We start from the raw sequence: 12,487 nt of genomic DNA, 5'->3' as shown, positions 1-12,487 counted from the left end.
GTCTAGGTGAACAGTGGAAGCAAGGAGATATAGGGTTAATATCCAAAATCAGAATGTAAGGTTACTTACCAGATAGATGGGATTGAATGTTTAGGAAGGACTTTAAAGCTCCCCCCCCCCCCCCTCCCTCCTGCTGCCTTCTGAGAAACACACAAGTCCTATAAAATGCAGGACCATTCAGAAAGTGTGTTCATGTGCAATAGGAAACTGTCAGTGAAGCCTGAAGGCCTCACTGCCGATTTCCCTTAGTGAAGATATAGCACTTGCACCTGAAGCATAATTGAACAATCGACTCGGGGTGCTGACATCACTGGATCCCTGAACAGGTAAGTCAGCAGCTACATTTTTTTTGCCCAGACTGGAGCTCCTCTTTAATGGTGTCAAGGAGGGATTTAGAAAACTTCAAGCAGGTCAGGCAGCGGGTCAACAGTGAACCCTAAAGCAGTTTGGGGGGCATGGCTTGATGGTGAAGAGAACGGTCACATAGTCTCACAGCTCTGGCTACCAACTACCATCCTTCCCTTATCCTGGGTCCTATTTCCTCGCCAGTGGCACCGATCTGTCCCCCACAGCTGTGGGCATCTAGCAGGCTGGCTGACATGGTGAAATACTGGCCGCCTTGGCCCCCATCTGCGATGGAGAAACTGGCGCAGTTTTCGGAGACAAGATGGCACTGAGACACATGCGGAGCACACAGACGCGCTGCAGGCCTCCTCCTCTGCAGACCGGAGTACAGCTAAAGGGGTGAGTGCTTCAATTCCAGCCATCTTCCACACACAAACAGACCCTCTGTTGTCACCAAACTCCCAGCATGTTAATGAGAGCATTCAGGCTGTGGATTCCCCCCCTGCTGAGCCTACACTGTCCACCATTATGCTGGCTATTCAAGACTGCAAAGCCTCCCTCTCCACACAGATAGCCTCTATCCGCATGGACTTTTCATTATTAAAACAAGATGTCCAGAACCTCTGGGACAGAACCGGAGATGGAACGCATTAGTACTCTGGAGGACACTGTAAATCCCCTGGCAGTTAACATGCAAAATACTACCAGTAAGATCGCAGCATTCCGTGCCAAAATCGACGATTTGGAAAATTGTTCTCACAAGAACAATTTTAGATTTGTGGGGTTCCCAGAGCGATCGGAGGGCCCTCAGCCTGAAAAATTCCTTTACTCCTGGCTACGAGACATTTTTGGGTCGGATGCGCCCCCTCACCCCCCTTGAGGGAGCCCCACCACGCTCTATTATTGCACGCATTCTTAACTCTCAGGATAAAGTCGCTATTCAGCTTCTTGCACGTGAAAAAGGCCCGCTTAAGTACAACGGTAACACTATCCTGACTATCCTGACTTTTCTGCTGAACGCCAAAGCATCTCCTTCTCAGCAGTAAAAACCTGCCTGCGTACAGAAGGCCTGTCCTATGCCATGCTCTTTCCTGTCAAACTGTGCATTATTCATGATGGTAAGGCTCATTTCTATACCAGCCTTAAGGAAGCCATGACATGGCTGAATGACCACTATGGTTCTGCCCGCAGCCAGAGACGGAACTGACAATGCCATTGAACCGAGGATTCACCTAATTACTGCCTTTTTACCGGACCTCCTGTGCACCCCTGAGTGTATCCTGCGCCTCTGTGGTAATCTACAATGTCTGATATTTTTTTTTTTTCTTTCCTTCTACCACTTTATCCCCTTGGCCGGACTGTACTCTTAGCTTGGAGATCAGGTTACTGTGACTTACCTATTTGCCCCTCCAGGTTTCCTCCTCTTTTTTTGAACATTATTTCATCTGCATAACTTGCCATCCTGCCTTATCTGGAGGAGAGACCACCAGATCCTGAACTCTCCCCCAAGGCTAACAAGGCCATACATCCTCCAACAGGACATGCTTTGTCCCCCTAAAATGCATTGGTTGGGAGCCCCCCCACCTGACTCCACTTTACCCCCACACCAGGTAGTGGCGTGGCCACAGGACAGTTTTTTTTCTTTTTTGACCCCCACCGAGGTGCGGTCGGGATGGTCTGTTGGTTTGGGATCCAAGGCTCACTGTGTTTGGGATGGGCGAGCGGGGAGGGAGGCTAAGGTTTTATGGGATTTTGTTCATGATTTTTCTTTCCCTTTTCTCCCATATTTTTAATTTTTTTTTTAATTTCTCCACCCCCTTTTTTAACCCCCACAACCCCCCTCCCCCCAATGGGAAGGTTTTTTTTCCTGTTGGTTAACTTTGGCCCACACCCTCCTGCACTTTTTTGTTCATGTGCCTGTATGTGCTTCATGGGACACAGCCTTTCTGGTCATCTATGTACTGATTTTCATGTTTATCCGTGCTTGTTTACTACTGTATAATTTGTTATGGCGAAGCCTCTGAGGTTAGTCTCTTGGAACACTAGGGGCCTGAATGCACCCCACAAGAGATTCCTGTTTTTTTCGGTGTTAAAAAAACGCCACCCCCATATTATTTGCCTCCAGGAGACTTCCTTCACAGGCTCCAAAATAAGGGCCTTAAAACGCCCATGATTGTCTAACTCCTACCATGCCACTCACACTAATTATTCTAGAGGGGTTTCTATTCTATTAGCCAAATCTCTTCCAGCTGAGATGATAAAGGTTAAAACTGACCCTGATGGGGGATTTGTTGTTCTTACTCAACATATATCCATGGTGACTTTTACTCTGGTGAACATATATATTCCCCCCCCCCCCCCGTTTTCGGTGGATGTACTCTCCAATTTGTCACTTCAGCTTTTGAATAGACCCCATGGCCCCCTGCTATATGTAGGAGACTTTAATGCTATATTGGATCCAGCAATGGACCGCCTGGTAGGCCCTTCCCCTCCTTTGTGGACTCGGTCCAAGTCCATGGCCTTACAGAAGTGCGGCGCTGGAAACACCCGGATGTACGCCACTTCTCCTGCCACTCGGACTCCTTCCACACCATGTCCAGGTTGGATATGGCGTTCGCCCCAGCGGAGACCCTTTCAGTGGTCTCCGCTGTATTATATATGCCCACGGGGGTTTCGGATCATGCCCCTCTTTCTTTGGACCTCCTCCTCCCAGGCTCGGGACCCGCTGTTTGGAGGATGAGATAGTGCAGGGTGAGTTGTAACTTGGACAAAGTTGACCCATCCACCGAATGGGAAGCATTTAAGACAACACTGAGAGGTACTTTTATGTCCATAATGGGGGTTATACGCAAAAATAATCAGATGCTCACAGATGAACTTGAAACGGTTACGGTTCGTGCAGAGTCTGTTTATGCCTCTAGCCCTGCCTCCGACACATGAGAGGAATGGCTATGGAGCCACAGGGAGTATGAACTCCGTCTGCTAGATCTCACGCAGAAATGCATGCTACATGTTACTCAAAAATCATTTGAACATGGTAACAAAGCTGGGCATCTCTTGGCATGCCTGACTAGACCTGACCATTCTCCCATTTCCATTCCACGTATTAGCACTGCCCAGGGTACCATCAGTGATAACCTGGGAGATATCCTAAATTCCTTCTTATGATTTTACAAAGACCTGTATACATCTAGGGTTGACTATGATGAATCCTAATTGAAGGACTACTTGTCTGACATATCTCTCCCCTCCTTATCAAATGAGGGGCGAGATGCGTTGGAGGAGCCTATTACGACTGAAGAAATTACTGCAGCCATTTCACAAATACCTGCACATAAAACCCCCTGGCCTGGACGGTTTCCCGACCGAATGGTACGCGAAATTTAAAGAAATTTAAAGATCTTGTGCCCCCTTTCCTCTTAAGGACCTATAACAAAGCCCTGGATATTGGAACTTTTCCCCCATCGATGCGGGAGGCTCTGATTTATACTTTTATTGAAACCCTGTAAAGATCCACTTAAATGCAAATCTTATCATCCAATTTCACTTATTAACGTGGACGTTAAGACTCTGGCCAAAATAATATCCAATCATTTAAACAGCATAGTTACGTCCCTGGTCAACAGTGACCAAAGGGGCTTTATTCCCGGAAGGTCCACCAGGATGAATATACGCAGGTTGTTCCACAACCTGCAGTACCCACATGATTGCCCTCCCACCCATGCCATTGTGTCTTTGGACACCTGCAAGGCCTTTGACAGTATGGAATGGCCATACCTCTTTTTGGTATTACAAATGTATGGCTTTGGCCCCCGTATTGTAGCATGGATAAAACTCCTTTACACCTCCCCAGATCTGAGTCAATTCTACTATTACCGATCCCTTCCAAATTACCAGAGGCACGCGACAGGGGTGCCCGTTGTCGTCCCTCTTGTTTGCCCTGGCCATGGAACAGCCGGCAATTCGTGTCCGATCATCCCATCTGATTAAGGGACTCCCAATTGCTAATATAGAGGAACAGGTTTCACTCTACTCAGATGACACATTGGTGTACCTGGCTGACACTGATGGGTCACTGCAGGCCCTGTTGGAAGAGGTCACTATCTTTGGAGATTATTCCGGGTGAATTGGGATAAGTCCAGCCTTTTCCCCTTGGATGTGACTGCCCCCCCCCCCCCCCCTCCGGATACACCCTGAATCCAAGCTCCAAGAGGTGTCCTCCTTTAGGTACCTTGGGGTGTTGCTGCAGACCCCCTTATCCCTATATACCACTAACAACTTAGATCCCCTCCTGGCCTGCCTGGCCTTCAGAAGCAGACCAGGCAGTGGATGGACATGATACTAGACCTTATGGGAAGGGCCAATGTACTCAAAATGATATACTTAAAGAGACTTCTCTACATCATTGCTAACTCTCCATGCAGAATACCGAAATCCATTTTTAAATGAATAGACACTATAGGCACAACTTTCCTGTGGAAGGGTGGTTCCCCCAAAGTGGCACTTGAGACACTGCGGCTGCCAGCACACCTGGTGGGCCTGGCGTTTCCTAATTTTTTCCTGTATTATCTGGCATCTCAGCTGGTGCACATTCACGATTGGTTGTGCCCGGCCACAGCCAACGCCTGCACCTCCACAGAAGGGGTAATTGCATCTTCCCTGGAAACCTTGCATAATATAATTTATAGAGGCCAAGTTCCTGACTGCCCCAGTACCTCTATGCTTAACACCTCTCTTTCATTATTCTGCTATATTGTCACAAAGATAACCAAAAACACTTGGCTAAAATCTCCAAACAACCCCCTGTGGTTCAACCCTAATCTTCAGGTATTGTTTTCCCTCCCAGACCCCAATCGCTGGTACTCCAAGGGGGTTAAATATCTATGCCACCTGTACAATGTCCGGAGTTTTAAAACCTTCTACCAGCTACGTCTTTGACTTACCAAGATCGTACCTATTCTACTACTACCAGCTCAGGCATGCGATCCACACACATTTTGGCTCCCTGGATGACCCCACTGACTTGCCCCCATTGGAAAAACTACTCAGACACCCAGACCCCACTAAATTAGTTTTCACCTACTATGCAGCCTTAATGTCTGACTTCAACCCCAGGTTTCATAAAGCACAAGAGAAATGGACATCTCTGGACATGTCTTTGGTGGACAGACTGGTCAGAATTCAGTGATACATATAAAACCTCTGTTATTGCCTCCAGGGACAGCATCATTCGGATTAAGATCTTTCATCAGACCCACCTCACCCCGGCCAGACTGCACAAGATGGGTCTCTTGCCCTCAGCTGCCTGTTTTTGCGGCTGTGGCCAGGAGGCTGACTTTCTACATTGCTTTTGAGTGTGCCCAATGGTCCAGGATTTCTGGAAAGAAGTGTGTGCTTTCACCTCACTGACGTTGGGTCTCCCAAATGTACTCCACCCCAAGAATTGCCTTTTAGGTGATTTACCTATATCATCCCATGCCAAGAGACTGCTCCGCATACTCAATTTTTATGCCAAAAAAAACGATTCTAATGTCCTGGAAGGGTGCAGAGACCCCTCTGAAATCCTTCTGGATAAAACTTATTAATGACTCTATCCCACTTTATGAACTGACTTTTGAACTCAAAAAAAGGAACAAAACCTTGCACAAAATTTGGGGTAGATGGTTGGCTAGCCCTCTAACCCTATCCCAGCGCTGATTTTACCACCCTCAGTTGTCCATTGATGTGCTGTGCCCCAAAGATTTCTAAGGCCGCGTACACACGGGCGGATTGTCTGGCCAACTTAGTCCGCTGAAACGTGTTTCAGCGGACAATCCGCTCGTGTGTGGGCTTCAGCGGACTTTTTCAGCGGACAGTCTGACGGATTAAGTCTTTCGGAATTTCCGTAATACAGTCCGTCCAAACTTGGTTTCAGCGGACAGTCCGCTCGTGAGTAGGCAAGTTGGACGGACTAAGTATGGCGCATGCTCAGAAAGGATTTACACGGCCGAAGGTTGCATTGCAGTGTATTGGACGTCGAATTTCTAGTCCCGTCGTACGTGCCGTACACGTCATCGCGCAAGCTTTCAGCGGACTGTCTGTTCGTCGTGTGTGGTCAAGTCCGTTCATTTAAAAGTAGGACGGACTGTCTGTCGGATTGTCTGACGAACTTAGTTGGCCAGACAATCCGCCTGTGTGTACGCGGCCTAATACTTGGTTACACGCTCTTGCCCTAACTTGGTAGCATATTTGCACTTTATACAATTATGCCTATGTTAAATCTTTTGCACTGATGTCTGTGTAATTTCCTATGATTGAGTATGCTGCCTAAAGTTGTATACCCCTGTATGACCAGACTGTCTGGCACTATTGCTGTTTTTTGTATTTTGTTGTTTGTGTTTTTCTGTTTGTTGGTTTGTCTAAAACCTAAAAAAAAGAAGTTTGAATTTTGTGATCCTAGGGCAATGTTTACAGCCTGAGTTTAACATATTTGCATTGAGTTAATTTTTTTTCCATTTATTATCTATACTTAAAGCAGAACTTCACCCAAAAGAGGAAGTTCCACTTTTCTGCCTACTCCCCTCACCGCCCACCTCCCTGTATACTTTTTTTGGGGGGGTGGAGTGGGTATCTGGTTTTGACAGCCTAGGCAATTCAATCGGAAGTTTATTTCCAAATAAAAATTTGGAAAATTTAAAAGGGTATTTTTCAAGGCACTGTATGTATGACTTGCACTTATTTGCTGTAGATGGCTATAACTGGCTGTCTGGATTCCCAGCTTTTCTCTGGACTATGCCTGGGTGGGTGTCTGGGCTGTGCTTGGGCCCATAACCTATTGGGAAGCCTGTACAAAACCCCACAGAACAAATAGTGCACAGTCCACATGGGCTTTGCTGCTCAACTGTAGACAGGAAACAGGAACTTTAGAAAAAAGACATAGTCATAGAGCATACCATATATGTGACTACAAACATCTAAACACTGCCATCTACTGGCTGATGTAGTTGTTACTAGGGATGAGCCCAATGTTCGAGTTGAACGTAAGTTCCACTCGAACATCGGGTGTTCGCTGGATTTAGAACATTATGGGGGCGTTCGCGGCTAATTCGAGGGCCACGGGACACCCCATAATGCACTGCGAGATAGCAGTGCATTGGTGACTTATGTTTGGCCAAAGTACACCTGACCTACATCTGACCTGCATGCTTTGGCCAACCACAGCATGCTCTGCTGAGAGAGCCATAATTGGCCAAAGGCAGGGTACCTTTGGCCAATCATGGCTCAGGGGGCTAAATCCATGCAGGCAGTGTATTTGAACCCTGCGCCAAAATTTAAAAACAAAAAGGCGTGGGGGCCCCCTCCAAAATCCATACCAGACCCTTATCTGAGCAGGCAACCTGGCAGGCCACAGAAAAAGGGGGAATGAGAGGGCGCCCCCCTCCTGAACCAAATCCTCAACATGGGAAGGGTGTTTTGGGGTCCCCCCAAAGCACCGTGTCTCCATGTTGATGGGGACAAGGGCCTCATCCCTACAACCCTTGCCCAGTGGTTGTGGTGGTCTGCGAGCAGTGGGCTTATCAGAATCTGGAAGCCCACTTTAACAAGGGGGCGCCATGTGAATCACCAAAAAAGTGTCAAAAAATTAAAAATGACAGGAGATGGTTTTGGACAATTCCTTTATTTTTTAAATGTTTTAAAAACGCTGTTTTTTTCCAATGATTTTTTTGTATATTGCCGGGATCCACAAGCAATTTTAAATTACATTTTTTTCTTTTAGAAATGTCATTTTGCTGCGGGACTGTTGTGAACATGGAAAAAAATTTCTACTTTACAGGCAGACTAAGGAGACCCCCAGGCACAATATTTAAAGGAATATTTCATTTTTATTGTTTCACCTTAATGATTATTAAAATCACTGCTCCTGAAGAAACGTAAGTTTTTAAAACTTTTTGCAACTTTTTTTTGCATTTATACATGCTCCCTGGGGCAGGACCCAGGATCCCAAACACTTTTTATGGCAATAAATTGCATATAAAACTTTAAAATGATCACTTTTGATTTTTCACGTTCGTGTTAATAGACTTTAACGGTGTTCCCACAAATTTTTTTTATTTCATTATTATTTATTTATAACAGGGACAAGGCCCACATGCGCCGACATGGTACAAGGTAATACATAAGGCAAAATAAGATCCCATTTATAGATCTAGATCCATAATATCCTATTAAACCGACCAACAATACTAATAACAAGATACATTATGGTAGGCACGAACATCGCTACGTGTCTGTGATGCATCTCATGTGCCCCTGGTGATTACCCGGGTGTCTCAACTTTATTAAGTGTGCATTGTTAACAGAGAAACCTCCTTCGTACAGGACGGTGCTTGTACACCAATTTTGTAGTGACCTGAGGTGTCGGGGCCCATGCACCCGATTCCTTTGTTTTCTCTTTTATCAAAGAAGACCCCCATATATGGGGGTAAAGAGAACTAGGAAGAGTGGTGAGTTGTAAGCTAGAGAGAAGGGGAAGAAGAAAAATGGTCGGAGGTTTTAGGGGAAGAGAGAAGGGGAGGGAGGGGAGGGGGTATGGTCCCACGGTCATGGGGTGCCGGTGGGGGGGGCTCTCCTGTATTGCATTTATGGAAATCTGTACTTGCATTGACAGATAGCGGGAGGAGGCATCTAGAGAAGCGCACATTCATGTATCATTGGTGGATTCTCAGAGCTTGACTCTCCGCCGAGTATATGAAAAATGTTCCAAGGCTGCCAAGTTTTAAAAAATGTTTCTTGTCTATTCTGCGCTGTGAGGATGAGGTCCTCTATTTGTTTTATTTCTTCTACTTTTGTAAGCCATGAGGCTATTGTCAGTGGGAGTGTGGTTTTCCAGTGAAGCGGAATGCAGGCCTTGGCTGCGTCTAGCAGGTGTCTAATCGCTGACTTTTTGTACACTTTCTCAGGGATGTTAGATGCATGTAGGAGAAAGAATGCATGGTTGGCTGTTATGGTGCGTTACATGAATTTCTGAGCAACTCGTATCACTCGCCAAAAGTAGTTCAAGATGGAGCAGGACCAGAATATGTGCAACAATGTCCCCCTGTCTGCCTTGCAGCGCCAAACAAAGATCAGGCGTCGCCGGGAAAAATTTGTACAGCAGTGCTGGCCTCCTGTACCATCTCGACAGGAGTTTGTAATTGGTCTCCTTGGTTTTGGTACATATGGAGGACTTGTGTGTAAATCTAAGTATGCGCTGCTGTTTGGTCGTGTTGAAGTGGCAATTTAGTTCCAGTTCCCATTTAAGTAATACCAGGGGTAAAAAATCTGCCTGTGGTGTGTTTAGGAGATTGTAGGCGTTATAGTCCCAGAGGTGTTACAGAGTTCCTCTAGTGTTGTGAGAGGTTGGTCCATGGTGACGGGAGGTTTCAAAGAATGAAGAAAGTGACCTAGCTGAGGGGACCTCAAGAAGTCTAAGCGAAACAGGCCTGCAGGGTCTGAGAGTTCTGCAATAGTGTTCCAACGTCCTCCAATGCTAAAGTGGGAGGCCTGGTGTAGCCCTGCGTCGCCTAGCCTCTGAAAGATCACATCCTGTATACCTGGCATGAATCCGGGGTTTCCCAGTATGGGATATAAAGGTGAGTTGGGGGAGGATATGGATGTCTGAGAGATGAGCCAGGCGCAGACTCGTGTTGTGTTGCCAGTGGGTGCCATTTGGTTTCTACCAGTAAGGTCATGTAGCACCAGGGGGCCTTGTTGAGAGGGATCGTGCTTTGATTTTGCTCCAATTGTGTCCAGAGTTTGGTCTCTTGGTGGCGGCACCAGTCTATCAGCCTCCCCAGGTCTACTGCCTGGTGAAAGGCATGGATGTCCGGAAGTGCAAGACCACTGTGTTGTTTAGGTAGAACTAGGAGTTTATGTGAAAGTCGGGGTCTCTTTTTGGCCCATATGAATTCTGTAAATGTGGATTGTATGTGTTTAAAGTAGGATGTGGGGATATGGATAGGTATCGCTTGCATAAAGTAGAGGAATTTCAGGAGGATCGTCATTTTTAAAATGTTACTGCAGCCTATCCAGGAATGCAGACCCATATGCCATTGGTTTAGCAGTGTTCTAATTGTTCTCAATAGGGGTGGGAAGTTGAGATCGTATAGTCGCGAGAATGTATCGGGAATGTGTGTGCCCAGGTATTTCAAGGCGGTTGTCGTCCACTTCAATTTAAAGCTGGAATGTAGATGCAACAGTTGTGATTGCGGTATCCCCACACCCATCGCCTCTGACTTTGCGTAATTGATTTTTAAGTTGGAAAGTGCCCCGTATGTTGCGAATTCCCGTAGTAGGTTTGGGAGGGAGACAGAAGGAGTAGTAAGAGAGAACATAAGATCATCCGCGTATGCTGACACCTTATGTTAGGTTTGGTTTACCCTCACGCTAGAGATTTTAGGGTTCAGTCGCACATGGCACAAGAACAGTTCTAGCGAAAGGGCAAAGAGAAGGGGGGACAGCGGACACCCCTGTCGAAAAACCGTTAGTGATCGGGAAAGAATCTGAGGTCACTCCATTAGCCCTGACTCTTGCCGATGGTGTCGTGTTTGTTTCTGAGATCCATCTCGACATGTTACTACCCAGTCCCACGTGTCGTAGTGTGGCGAACATAAAGTCCCAGCTGACCTGGTCAAATACTTTTTCCACGTCAGTGCCTACATTAGCTGTTTTAGTGCGGGTGGCCGAGTAGAGCAGATTCAGGACTTTGGTGGTGTTGTCCCTTGCTTCCCTTGTTGGGACAAAACCCACTTGATCCAAATGAATCAGGTGGGGTAGGTGAGTTTGTAGTCTGGCGGACAATTTCAGATCCGTGTTAAGCAGGATATAGGTTGGTAACTCCCACAACAAGTCGGGTCTTTACCTTCCTTAGGAATGATGGATATCTGGGCCTGAAATGTGGTGGCATGTAGTGTTCCTCCCTTGGTGAGGCCGTTAAGCAGTTTAACTAGGTGTACGCCTAGTGATAGAAGCAGTGTCTTATAGTATTGGAGCGTGAGGCCATCCAGTCTGGGGGCTTTTCCAAGTTTGGTACTTCCTATTGCAAGCTTTAACTCAGGTAGCGTGATGGGGTCTTCAAGCAGTTCATGTGACTCTGTAGGTAGGGTTGGCAGAGAGACTCAAAAAAGGATTTGAATTCCTGTGTTATTTGCTGGGTTAAGGCTACTTTTTGGATGCCAGCTTCTGAGAGCATAAGGATTGTGCCACTAGTCTATTTACATTTATTGCCCGATTCATAAACCCTCTTGCGAGAGATTTGGTGCACCACCTTGGCTTTAAAATTGAGTAGATCAGTAATCTGTGTGCGTAGTGTGTCCAGCTCATTTCCTAGTGGACCGGTTGGGGTTTGTTTGTGCCTAGATTCCAGGGCCTGAAGTTTGCTAAGGAGTGAGGTTAATTGGACCGTCCTTTGTTTTTTGATTCTCACTCCAAGTTTTATGAGTACCCCACGTATTACTGCCTTATGGGCTTCCCATACTAGCCCTGCATCACTGTCAGTGTCATTGTTAGTTTGAAAGTAGTTGATTATTTCTTTCGTCATATCAGCTAGCACTTCGGGGACCCGCAGAAGTCTCTCATCGAACCTCCACAGCTTTCTTTGACTTCTATGGAAGTCCGTCAGGGAGTATCTCAGTGTGACCCGGGCATGGTCTGACCATATGATGGACCCCAGCAAGATGTCTTTGGCATCCTGAAGTTGGTTTTGGGGAATTAAAAAATAATCTATAAGCGAGTATGTTTTGTGGGGGCGGGAATAGAAGGTGTAGTCTTGCTCGCTGGGGCATCAATTATCTGTGATGCATGGAGAGCTAAGTGGATGGCCTTGTGTGCACCCCATGTGGTGGAGGAGCACCACGTGGAGGTGTCTTTTGCAGGGAACAGGGGGACATTGAGGTCAACGCCGACAATAAGCTGTCTCTCGGAAAACTTTTGGAGGATAATTAGATGTTTTTTGATGAAAGTGTCCTGCTGGCTGTTCGGGGCGTAGAGGCTCACAGCGGTCACCTTTATGCCACCAATCAGGCCTTTAAGGAATAAGAATCTGCCCATTGGGTCAGTTAAGACTTCAATTAGGGTCCACAGAAGTTTTGCTGAAATCAAAATAGAGACTCCTCTAGATTTAGCT

This window comes from Lithobates pipiens, unplaced genomic scaffold (genome assembly GCF_037356315.1).
Source record: "Lithobates pipiens isolate NorthernLeopardFrog02 unplaced genomic scaffold, aLitPip1_a1.2 Scaffold_8, whole genome shotgun sequence".
Classification (NCBI taxonomy): Eukaryota; Metazoa; Chordata; class Amphibia; order Anura; family Ranidae; genus Lithobates; species Lithobates pipiens.
The sequence above is the reverse complement of the archived record's forward strand: the minus strand, read 5'-3'. Positions refer to the sequence as shown.